The following is a 13,676-nucleotide window of genomic DNA, read 5'->3' on the forward strand; positions in this document are numbered from 1 at the left end:
ACCCCCCCCCACACAACCTATAAACGTCAACCTCCAGATAAAACTATTGCGGGATTACTGATAACCTATTTTCTCGAATTCTACAAATTCTAAAAAGTGAGCAAATAAATAACAAGAACTTCCCTAATAATTAGATGGAAAAACAATGTAACCAAACTGCCTGATATGATAGAAATATATAAAAAGCCATGAGCAGCATGAATGTCTTGGAAATGATATCAATTTCTCAATCTTATTTCTTTATATGGAAAATTTGCTATTCCTCAATAACTTTTCATTTCATAATTTCCCGGTGATCTCGAACCCTCTTGTTCAATTCCAAGTGACAACAAAGAAAAAATTGTCATAATGACAAGAAATTTCGAAAATGGGAAGTAAAAAAAATCACCCTAGCAACGATCATACTCGTATTATTCATTAAATAGGAGGCGGTCCAGTTCAACAATTACAACGATCAAAATGATTTCGGGCGTTTTGTGCTTGAAGAATTGAGGAAGAAAACTTTGAACTTGAGAAAGACAATTCTTGCATGCGAAACCTCTAGTTAAACTTTTTCTGGCCAAAAAATAAGAAAATATAACAAAAATGACCATAAAATGGAGAAGGGTCGAGATGGAAAGTTTCGACCTACCGTAATAGTCTAATTTTTCCTTGAAAAATTCGACTAAAAAAAACAAACTTCAAACGTATCCCGCGGTTTATAAAAAGTATATCAAATGTGTCACGACTTCGTCAAATCTTAGAATTCTATTATAACAGGACAGGACTCACAACCTTTATCTTGGATTTGTTACTCCTTCCCTAGATGGAAATTTCTCATGGAACTAATAGATAGCTGGGACTGGATGCTTGAATTGGTAACTAGACTCATTGCTGTGTCCTGGAATGTAATCTCTACCATCGTAGGCTTTGTAGCATTTCTCACACATCGCGGTAGGTGGATTGATTTTAGAATTCACCAAACTTCTTTCGGAAGACGATTGCTAATCAGCGTGCGTTCTTGATACGAGCAGGGATGTTGCCAGTGAACAAATCATTTTGCGGTTCTGTAGTAACTCCATCTAGCTTTGTCGGTACCTCTTTACAAATCCATAGTTTTGTCGAAGGCAGGGTCAGGCTCTTCTCGCAAATGGTTCACTCATTCCTGTAGGTCATGGTCTTCTTAGTCGATTTTGTAGGACTACTTTCGGTTTTCCATTGGGCATCTTGCTTATGCGATAGACGACATCATTAATCCCTTACTTAATTAAGTACTGTCAAGATTTTGTAATTTTGAAGAAACCCCCTTTTTCCTCGTTGTACAGCCATATTTTATCCCTCTCTTTAGACTCGCCGTATGTGGCTTTCTCATCGTATCTTTTTTTCTTTTCCATTCTGTCAATGGCAACTTTAAGATTAGAGCGAACCAATTCATGTATGTGATCCATTCTCTCAATTGGATTACATAATCTTCTCCCGCTAGGTCATTTCCAGGTTCACAGCAAAATTTTAGGTCACAAGGAAGCATCATTTCACGCTCAAATAGAATTTCACCAGTAGAGTTATTAATAGCGGATCGATAAGATATTTTAAATAAGGGATATATACTGATCACAATCTCTTTAGTAAATGGAAAGTACATGGAAGTATCTATCAATGGTCATTCTGTTCATTTTCTCGACTATTCCATCTGATTGTGGATGTAATGCATGGTGGGTGTGTGCAGTAGTTCTCATGAAGAAAAATGATGGAACAACGAGATTCGGCGTGCACTATCGCCAGTTAAGTAGCGTCACAAAGAAAGAAATATATCCTCTACCCCGAATTGATGATACATTAGACACTTAAGATGACAGCAAGCTGTTTTTTACCTTGGACCTGAAGTCTGGATATTGGCAAGTAGAGATAGCACCAGAAAGTAAGGAGAAGACTTCTTTCACTACCGGATCTGGACTATGGCAATTCAACGTTATGACATTCGGGCTTTGTAATGCATCTACGACAATTGAAAGACTTATGGAAAACGTGTTGAGAGGGTATCTTGAAAAAATGCCTGGTTTATTAGGATGATATCGTGGTATTGGTAAAGACATTTGAGAAACATCTTAAGAATTCAAAACACGTATCCAAGCGACATTTATTCCAAAACCGAGTCAGCTATGTAGTTCACACAGTGAGCAATGAAGGAGTGGTAGTTTATTCAGAGAGATTCACCTCCATACATCAATGGCCGTAACCAACGATAAACATCAAGTTAGAAGTTTCCTTGGACTTTGTACGTACTATCGAAGATTCATAAGAAATTTTGGAGATAATGCCAAACCGCTGACTCGATTCAAAGACGAAGCAAGAGATTTCCACTGGGATGAAGACTATCAAACGTCATTCGAAACCTTAAAGATGCATCTAACCACGGCACATATATATCCATTACCTGAAGGGAACTTCATTATTGACACGGAGCAAAGTTCTCTTGAAACCAAAATGGTATTACTGCGTAACGAGAAGAGAATTTTTGATGATAGTGAAGTCCGTGGGACACTTTCATCTGTATCTTTATGGAAGGAAGTTCTAGATAATTGACTTCATTTTGGGATAACTGACACTTCTTTGAGTTTAGCATGAACTGGGCAAATTGAAGTCGTTTTAATACGTCTTGTAAATTTTTAAGATGTTCCTCAAATGTCTTTGAGAATCCTATTTCTAACACGAATGTTAATATTTTTCATATTAATGTGTACTGGTGGGATGAATTTATTGACACTGTCTCTTACTTCTTCACATTTTATATTTAAACTATCAGTTCTATTTCGTTCTGTTCACTATGACTACTCATTATAAACTAAACTCCAGTAACAAGCTAGATATATATAGCAGAAAAGACACTTTTAGAATTAGGAGTAAAAAAAACCAAAAAAATAACAAGACTTTCCTAGAAATTAGATGAAAAACACAATGTAAGAAAACACAATAAGAATCTATGTTTCATTCCTGTGTTTCCTTCTTGAGAGTCTTCATACCACACCCTTCAAAGCTTTCCTAGTTTTTGTTACCTTAAACATATCAGTGAACCTCTAGGGCAAAATATTTTTCTATGAAATTAATCATATCAATCTTGAAATTATCATATGAAATTTTTAGCGATATAATTTGCATGTAGTCAAATAATTATAGTAATCATTGATTCTGATGGTGTGCGATAAACAAATTGCATAATTATTCTATTCAATAGTTGTTCCTTCATTTTCTAGTTTTAGATTAAGGGTTGGGTGTATTATAACTGAAATATCTTAAAGATTTGATATGGTGATAGTAGACGATTTTAAAATATATCAAGTCTCCTGTGTAAGTAATTTTTTTTTATTTCATTTTACATTTTCTTACGTGAATTACACTTCTATTCTAATTGTACGTATTAGCTATTAATTATCCTTCCCAATAAATTCTTGTGTGATTGAATCCCTCAAATGCGACATTTATGAGTTTTGAATTTTTTGTAATCGATACAGAACATTATGTTCTTTGAGATCCTCCTACGGTTCTAGATCCATATGCGACCGCTATGTCCTTTCTAATTAGTATGTAAAACGCAAAATATATGTTTCAACACTATTTAAAAAGCCCAATTTTGCGGCAGTTACTAGTGATTGTATCTGTTGTTCAGTTATTTTCACAAAATTATAGACAACTTCTCCTTAAAATTCCTCTAGTCTACAAATTCACAACTTCAATCATGATTTTCTGGAGGGTACAGCTTGTCTAGGGCCTAATCAAATAACGGAACAAGTATTCTTCATATGTCTGTGCTTCAACATGTTCCAATGTATCTGAGAATCTGCTCTCTCAGACCCATAAAATATGGGGCAAATTTTATCTTTATCTAGACAGCAACTGTTAAATCTGTGCAAACAGAAAAACTCGAAAGGGCAGACACAATTAGAAGGATTGGTGCATAGTTTGAGCCTCTTCAGTTTGATCAACGAAAGTCGATTAAGGCGCATAATTTTTGTTATACTGATGTATTTTTGGGTTTTGTTACTACACTAATATTGATGGAAGATGTAGTACTATTTCTAAACGTAGTTGAATTTCATTTTTAAACCTTGTCTATAAATAGATGAGTAGTGATATGCTTCTGGAGAAATTTGCACCTCATATATATTTAAGGATAAGATGTTCGGCATTATTTCTATCATAGGAAGCTCCATAAATTCAAAATTGCACCGTTTTTCTCTTATTAAGAAGAAATTATTGGAATTATTGGTTAGAATCAAACTGTGTTGTTTCTCATAGTTGTAATATGACGTTCAACATTCTGTTCAGTCTGTTAAGACCACATGATATAACAGCAAACTCCACTTTCCTCTTCCTAATCAGCCTAGGAAGTTATATGTCTAAAAAAGTATAGATTTAGCTCAGTTTTTATCATAAAAAATTGGACCGATGATTTTATATCTTACAATGCATTCATTTTACATGAACTTTGAGCTAGTCGCCTTACATCCATTCTAGATTTTCTTCATGCCAATTTTTTGTTGATTGTGAACAAAATGTATCACTTGCTCGATGCGTCTCTAGCTTGTCTGTATTTCATTTCTATTTTCTTTCGTCTCTTAATTGGAATAAATTCAATAGTTAAAATAATTAATTTCTTTTCCTAAAAATATTTGCACCCAACTATTGATATGAAGATTATTCATTATAATGTGGAATCTCCCGATTTCGTTATGAGATTTTATGGTTAATTTTGTCAAATCACAATATTTTCATTTTTATTAGCTTTTTTATGGTTAATAAAGTTTTATATAACAAAAACCTGATTTTTATTTCTAACTATTTACAAGATGCAGATTTAAAATGTTATGATGAGGTACTGATCAAATAATTGGATTCAACTATTCAAATAAAGCAAATGCTCATATTCCCTGACAATTTGTCTTGTCTTGTCTTCTTTTCAATATTTCTAATGATTTGGAGGGAATTAATCAACATACATTTGTTATTCGCACTTTTAGCTTCACAAAATTTGCCAGTTTGGTCTAAGAAAATGCTTTTCAAGTAGTGCATCGTATTGGGATCTGGGAATTTTCACCGATCCATCTGCTTGGATATACAGCATCGAGATAAGAAGAAATCTTGCGAAATGGATAGGTACAGGAAGCAGATGTCTCGCAAGAGTAGCATGTACAAATGCCATTTCATGTTGGAGAATATACGTTCAACTTCAATTCAATTGGTGAAATTTATTCAATCATTAGACTAGATAGATTTAGCGAATTATAAATCAGATTTTATAAATAGAAACTAACAATTATTGTAGTTTTGTCAATGTATTGCATGATATTTATGTTGCTTTAAATGATCAACTTAAAATAAATACGATTTTGTTGGTCAGCCTGATCACTTTTGGTCATTTTTAAAACTTCCTGTAAGAAGTAATCTATTTTAAATAAAAGTTCTAGATACAGAAATTCTTGGTGAGATTATACATATAAATAATTATCGTGATGTTTTCTGCCGGATAAATTTGAATTATAGATAATTATTTTTTATAAAATTTTAAGGTTCGGCATCGAATGTGAATAGTTATTTAAATTTGTTATGAATAAATAATACGCCTAACAATACTTTTGGTTTCTATATTAACAATAAATATTTTGTGTGTAATAGGTTTGTGAATAAATTTTTGAAGAATAAAATTGTTTGTAATTAAAAAGCAATATTGAAACTGGAGAATGAGTTTCTGAACTTGAAAAACCCAATAAATAATCCAAGTAATGAATTAAAAATATTGAAAAAAATTTTTTAGCAGAAAGCACTTCAATGAATTGTTTCATAAGATTAAAGATCAGCAAAAAATAAACTTTTTAACAAAAAATCAATTCAATTTAGAGATACCTGAGAATTTTCTACAGTTTCTATCACTAGATCTTGAATAAATTGATGAACACATAATCAAATAATTCCAACTATGCTAGCCAATGTTGAATACATATCCTCTTTCATATGAAATAAACTAGAAAGAAATATCGTCATAGCTGAAGCAACTTTCATTTCAACTAATTATATTCATGAACTTAAATACTCCAATTAAACCCTTTTATCAACTGTTTCTTATAATAATTATACAAATAATCAACAGTTGTTTAGAATAATTATACGACTAGACTCTCCTATACAAGCAGATTATGTATGATTAAAAAAGCATCTAGATGATAAAATTTCGTCCCTTTGATGTGATGGAATTGATAATCTACTAATTTAATCCAATAGTTTCGATTCTCTTATAGCTCTTACACAATTTACTATAGAAAAGAAAATCAAACCCTTTCGTTGACACTGGATTCATTAGAAACGAGGACGAGCAAATTTGAATATATATTAGAATAGGAAACCAATAAATTCTGGTATATTAATTATCATCCCTAACCTCTACATAATAGTAAGGATAATTAACAGAAGAAAAATAGTCCCAAAAACTTCTAATCCAATATTTCATGAAAATAATCTAAAAATAATCCATATGATTTTCTGATAATAAATCATATTCTCCATATAATTAGGAACAAACTCTATATAATACTTCTGATCGTGACTGCCAGTAGAAGAAGATCATAATCTAGTTGTACTAATTCTTATATCTAATACTAATCTAACAATATCTTTTCTATTTACACCCTCCTTTCATATATAAAATCAAAAAACTCCAAACTTTCTGGAGCTATCAAACAATAATAGGATTGCAAACAAAACTACCGTACAACCCTTTCTAGAAAATCGAATATAGAAGAGCTAACCATTAAATTAACTAACACATGATATGAAATTTTTAATTTCTAACAAAAAATACATTGGTTTATCTAAATCTAAAATATATTTCTATCTACTTTTTGCCAAGTCCAACGTTAATTACTCTCACTTGTCTTTTCGGCTTGTATGTAGTAATAAAGATGAGTTTTCCGTGTGCCACATATGTTGAAATAAATTATTAAATAATATATTTAAATTTCAGATTGGGTGAAATATTCTTGGCTTCATTGCATCGTGTTCAAAAATCATGTTCTTATTCTGTTACCGGTTAAGTTAATGCTCAGGTATTAATTAACAAGTATTATATTGTTTAGTATCTTATACTTCATTTTCATATTCATACTTCATATAAGTAGTCAAAAAATAGGCGTTGTAAGAGCATTAAATTGATTCTCATTGTATTTATATAGCAACTGTATAGAATAGTTTCGCCTTCTCTAAGCAATAAAAGTGATCTCAAATATCTAACAAGAAAAAGCATCTGACACCGATGACAGCAACTTAGATAAAAATTATTTTCTATAGACATTTTCAAATACTAGTGAAGACACAAATGAAACATAAGAAAGTGTTGTTAGGAAAAATAGTTGTCCAGCGTCCAATCCTTCTAAGTTCTAAATGGTGTACAACTAAAAAAGTAAAGAATTTCTGGATAGGCTTATGCAACCAAAAATCGTCATTATTAAGCAAAGTTACCGAATCCTATGGAATGGAAATGTCCATTTAAATGTGGTGCTTATTGACTACAGATATGTAAAACAATGATTTTTCATGAATAATTTGAAAACAGTATCGACAAATAGAGAAAGACCTAGAGCAGGACACAGCAAAACAAAAGAAAAATCCCATCAGTTTTTTATCAAAGAATAAAGTGGAATAAGTGGAATTAGAGTTTGCCGTAATTTTTTCTTGAGCACTTTATTCATTAGCAACGGTACTCATAACAACTTTTCAAACAACTCTAAAAAATAAACATGGATTGGATGATTTTAGAGACGCTGAGGTGGAAAACATCCACCTTCTTCTAATAAGTTTTTCGGAGTTGAGCTAGAAGATGTCAAGGAACATACCTCAAGTCTTTACCATTCACTGAATCTCATTACATTAGAAAATCATCTATGAGACGTTATCTTGTTGGTAAATTATCCATCTCAATGATGTACGATCTTTACAAAGAAGTGCTCCCAAGTTACATATTAGAATTATTTTTGTAAAAACTAAAATCATTCTTCAAACCCTCAAGAAAAAACATTTGTTATAGCCACTTTTGACCTGAAAAGTGTTTTCGTGTATTGTGTTCTGTTTCTAACAGAAATTATTGGTAAAAGAGTTATTGTACATATTTGTAATTGTCGATACAATATATTCAATTCAATTGCCTTATTATGTGTAGGAACTGACGTTATTTTCCGATTTTTGTAGTGGATAAAATCTTATGTATATAATTCATATTAATGTTAAAGAACAGAAATTTTTGGAAAAAAAAACTCTATCTAATTGGTTCCAATTTTTTAACCATCAAAAGTATTTAAGTCTGTTCCAATCAATTTATGAACTTGGATTTTGTTACAGCCGTGGAAGACGTCAAACAGACATTGAAATAGGTAACAGCACGAGACGGGAACTATAAATTGACATATTCAACCTTAACCGCGCCGAACGGTAAATGGCGGTAAGCGAAATCGAGTCATCCAATAGGCTACTGCGGGTGGGACATATTGAAATCGGATAGGTATGCTGCCGTGTTCGAGAGCGACTGTCAGTTACGAAGTACCAAAAGTGCCTGGGATTCGGTCACGTCAAAACAGACTGTAACAATATGGTTCAGACAAAAAGTTTCAGAAAATGCGCTGAAACAGGACATTATACAACGGATTGTAAAAACGAGGCAACACGTTCCCTGTGCGCTAAGGCCAGGCAGGACAACGCAGCACACATCGCATGAATGTATGTCATGAATGAGACAAAAACAATAGCTATCTGGATAAGGGACGCCGTCAAACCTCACAAGACTGTTAACGGTGAATGGTGACGATCATGTTTGGGCTAGGGTGGACCCTGTCACTTACATCAGTGTCTACTTGGCCCTATCTGTTTCACAGCTGACTTTGAAAGGAAGGGGGATCTCCTTGAGAACAGAATCAGAGATATACTTGGAGACGTCGTAGTCGCGGAAGAATTCAAGAGCAATAGAAATGGACGTAAAATAATAGACGTGGTCGGCTAATTCTGAAAATGGCCACAATACTGAATATTGCGATAGTATAGTAAATACGGGAAACACACCAACATACAGAAAACCGGAGCTTTCATAATCAATACCTGATGTTACAATAACATCGCATAGAATATTACCACAAACCCCGAGGGGTGGCGAATTTCCAATGACTATAGTGCCAGCGACCGCCAGTACATTACCTTTGCTGTCACAGAACCCAGCAGACAGCGCGATGGAGCCTTGAAAAATCAAACCAACAGAAATTCTCTGGTGAACTTATGGCTTTACCGGCTCCAATGGCCAATATCTTTGTTGAGCTGACTAGCCCGTGGAAGGCAGAAAAACTAGGAGATGGGACAGTAAGACTAACAGAGGAATAACACAAAGTCAAAAATCCGACAGACGAGTAAAATACGATCACAATAATGGTGGACCGACGAAAAAGTTGAGCTGCGTAGGGCTTGTCTGGCTACGAGGGCAAGAGGAACACTCGGAAACATCAAAACGCAATGTTATAAGGAGCTTTGTGAAGAGGTGAACAAGGACACGTGGGGCTATAAGATAGTTACTGGCAAACTGGAGAATCGATCCTCACCAGATCTCAAAGATGCCCAAACGATAGGACGGATCGACGTACTTTTCCCGACACACCTGATACGAACGAGCGCGATTAGCTATACTAAGACTTTAACTGCACCCACCTTCACTCTGGAGGAACTCATGAGGGCATCAAACGCGATGAAGACTGGTTTTTTTGACTGATGGTTAAACTGAGGCAAAATTAAGCATCCGTTTCAAATTAAGTCGGGCGAGAGCTGTCTTAATATAGGCTGATTGCTTCACTATGACATAGCTAACACAAAAAAAAAGAAAATGTTTTTGCAACAACTCAAATCTGGAGCGCATTTGTCTAATATTGACTGGCTTTGTTGCAACTATCAACTCATTGTCAACCTACAGCACAACAATGATTTTACCACCCTCCATATGCAAAATATACAAACAAGAATCCTCTTGACTTAATCTCATTACAACAGCGCGAAGCCTGCCTAAGACCAAATAAACTTTGTTTGAGACGGCAAACACGCTCTGTTCCATCCTCATACCCATTTGGTCGTTTTATGAAGATTTCCTCTTCGATTTCACTCCTTAAGAATGCAGTCGAGACATGAAAATACTGCAGAACTATCCTCTCAGCTGCTACTGATAACAATGATCGAATCACTTCTAGCCGAGCAATTGAGATAAAGGTGACTGCATAGTGAACGCCGGTTAGTTCTGCATAACCTCTTGCGTACCGTCAGGATTACGCTTGACACGATAGACCCACTTATTATTGATTATATTTATTCCTGGAAGAGCAACGATTTTGCCTACTTGAGCAAACCTACGGCGTTGGGCTCGTCAACATTTTCGTCTTCCTTGCCCTTTCCACTTTCGTGAGTTTCCGTTTCTTTTGAGAGACCACACTAGTTTTTTATTACAATCACCTACTTTCTCATTGATTATGATTTCACGATAGACAAAGATAGACGTAGGATTCAGAGCTCACAAAATGAATATGTTTGATACCCAGAGTTACAAAGTTTCCCACTCAGTTCAACACACAGCCAGCAGTAGTTACTAGTAGTTACGCCCAAATAGCTGCGGGAAATTTTGTGAGGATTTGCATACTAGAAGGTTCGGGTCATTTATACGCTATTCTATTCTCACGTTTTAACGCGCCATTTTGTTCCGGCGTATAGGGAGCTCTTAGGCATCGTATAACACCATATTCTTTTTAGAATTTTTCGAACTGGACTGTTATGAAATTCACCACCATTATCCCTGAGGATTGTGTAATCTTTGCATCAATGGTCAAGTAGAATAGTTAATGTATCCTCACCCTTGGAAGCTCCTAATCACTTTCTTCTTTTCAGCTTAGGACCTTCCAATGCAAGTTGTGAAGTCCTCCATCCTACACTTCTATCAATTGTAGAAGCATTATTGAATCTGTGTAATCAGAGGATTACTGCTGTTAAAATCTCCATACTACTACCCAATTCATATGATTATTTTGCCTACACAATAAATCGCGATTTGTTAGCACTACCATTATGAGCAAATTTTTGATGAATAGCTTAAATTACTCATCAAACCCTCATTATAATTTTTTTGGTTAAAAAATTATTACTTTTTTTTCCTGAACTTTTTGAATAAGCAAAATTTAACAGAAAATTAGCAGATAATTTCAAGTATTATCCAAATAACGTGCAAATCTGTGAAAACGTTAGGTATACCAGTGGAAGAGTCTACCTATATTGCCATATATTGTTTTTGTAACGTTCTATTTGAATCATTTTCATTAATCAATTTGTTTCAGTAACACACATATTATTACTTTTTGTTAAGCTTCTTCAATTAAACAACAAGTTTTTTTCCCCGTTGTTCTTTCAATGCACCCAAAGTATTGAACAACCTCGTATAAACACTGATGACTCCGAACGTCACTCTTTTATAACCCCGATTATTCCGCCGGCAGTGAACCTTCTTCTCTTTTTAATATTCGATTATATGAACTTATTTTTATTTTACTTCAACGCAATGGTGGTTGCATTTTGAAATAACTATACCAATGTGACTGGTATGTTTTACTTATTTTTGTGGTCGAATTCATGGATGTTATTTTGTCTGTTCTGACCAAATATGAAATTACTGTTAACACATTTCCTGACGAAATATTTTGAAAGATCATTTTCGCTTATTCTGATTCCACTCACAAAATAAGTTACTTGATATTGGAACCTTCAATTATGCAATCGCAGATTATAAAATACTATTACAGAAAGCTAATATTTCTTTGTTACTGATAAGATAATACAATAATATTAATAGTCAATAGCTAGGATACTCATTTCTCATTAATTTTGTACATATTCAAAACATTTTATGTCATCCAATTGAATTAAACTGTATTGTTGTTTGCATGTCAGTAGTACATCGGGAGGGGGCTCCCAATTAGAGATATTAATATACATACTAATTTTTTAAGTAAGTTTTAACTCATGAAATATGAAAATAACGTACGTTATTTGTCAAATAATATGATAGAAATTGAGTCAACATGTTCAACCCAATATTTGTTATTAAGTGTATGTTTATCTCTTTTATTTTTTTTTTATTGAATTTGTAAACAGGAAAGCTGGTCAATACTATTTGGGTTAATTGGTGTCCGTTATTTTTCGAAGTAGAATCATAATTGAATCAAAACTCCATAAATTTGTAACAAGTTGTGTGTTTTATAGGTGTTGGGAAAAGTATTAAATAACAAAGGTATAATGGAACCAAGAATCCATATAAATTATGAATAATAATGACCTTGTAATTAATTTAAAATATTCTTGATTAAGAAAATATATTATAGATGGTAATGCTCTATATAATATATTTGATATTTTCATAGTATGTTGCAAATTGTGATTTTTTCATTTGCTTTGGAAATATTAACTCAAGGTTAACTTTTTCCTATATTGATAATTTATTTATTAAATTCATTGGGTAGTTATTTAAGAGAGTACTTTTTATGTTTGATTTATTGAGGAAATTACTTTTTGTGTATTGGGATTGAGAAATCTCTTTATACTTTTAAATTTCTCCAAAAAAGGGCATGATAAATGTCATATAGACTTTCCAAAAATAATATGTACATTTGAGGGAAAATTTATTTGCAATAATATTCTATATATACAAAAAGATCATATTTTCTTTGAAAAGGTTCATAAAATAATGTAGGTGTTATTAAGAAAATAGTTATTTATGTATCGAACCACTAAAGTTATCCTTTTTGTTACAAACCTGGAGATTAGTTACGGAAGGTAGGCAACTAACTAGACGAGTGACATGGAGAGACTCTTTTTTCTTCAATTGTATAATAATATCTATATTATTTTCAGCAACACAGATCATGGAAATGACCTATTCTTTTACTAGTAAATTAATGAACGCTCATTTTGTACTAGTAACAAAATAATGTGTTATTAGGGGGATTGTAACCACGTAAGCAGGAACTGTTATTTAATTTGATGTTTGTCAGTTTTGAAAAGTGTATTGCAAAAACGTCTCAAGAAAAAGAATTTCCATGTACACCTCCGCTTGAAGAAAAAATAGTATATGTCACTTGGAGCAGAAGACCCATTATATGTTTCGCCCAGTTCTGGGCTCAACAATAATGATAGCCTTCAACTCCTAGTTACATAATGAAATGGAGATAAAATATTTGGAAACGAGGAGAGCAGAATAGGTTATGAGTACCGTGTTTAGTTACACAACTAAATAATATGATTATATTTCAAAAATTGGCATGCAAATCTTATTTTTTTTTTCATTTATTTATATAATTGGTCATAGAACTTCAATTATTCGTAATGCTGAAAGTTTGTAATCTGGTTGACGTGTAATCCTCTGTTGTCAAACAAGAAGTGGATGAAAGTTCTGCAGCTAGGTCGTCGTTATTTTATTATTGAATATTATTTTTAAAAAACGATTAGCCCTTTTTCGAATTTTAAAAGCGACAAGTTGTATAGTTATATTAATCAATTGATCACCTACGACATCAATATCATAATAAAAATCTGTCTCAACCACAATAAATTATTTTCCCCAGAAATAAGTAGAAGCCATAAGAACAAAT

Source organism: Diorhabda carinulata, chromosome 3 (genome assembly GCF_026250575.1).
Source record: "Diorhabda carinulata isolate Delta chromosome 3, icDioCari1.1, whole genome shotgun sequence".
Lineage (NCBI taxonomy): Eukaryota > Metazoa > Arthropoda > Insecta > Coleoptera > Chrysomelidae > Diorhabda > Diorhabda carinulata.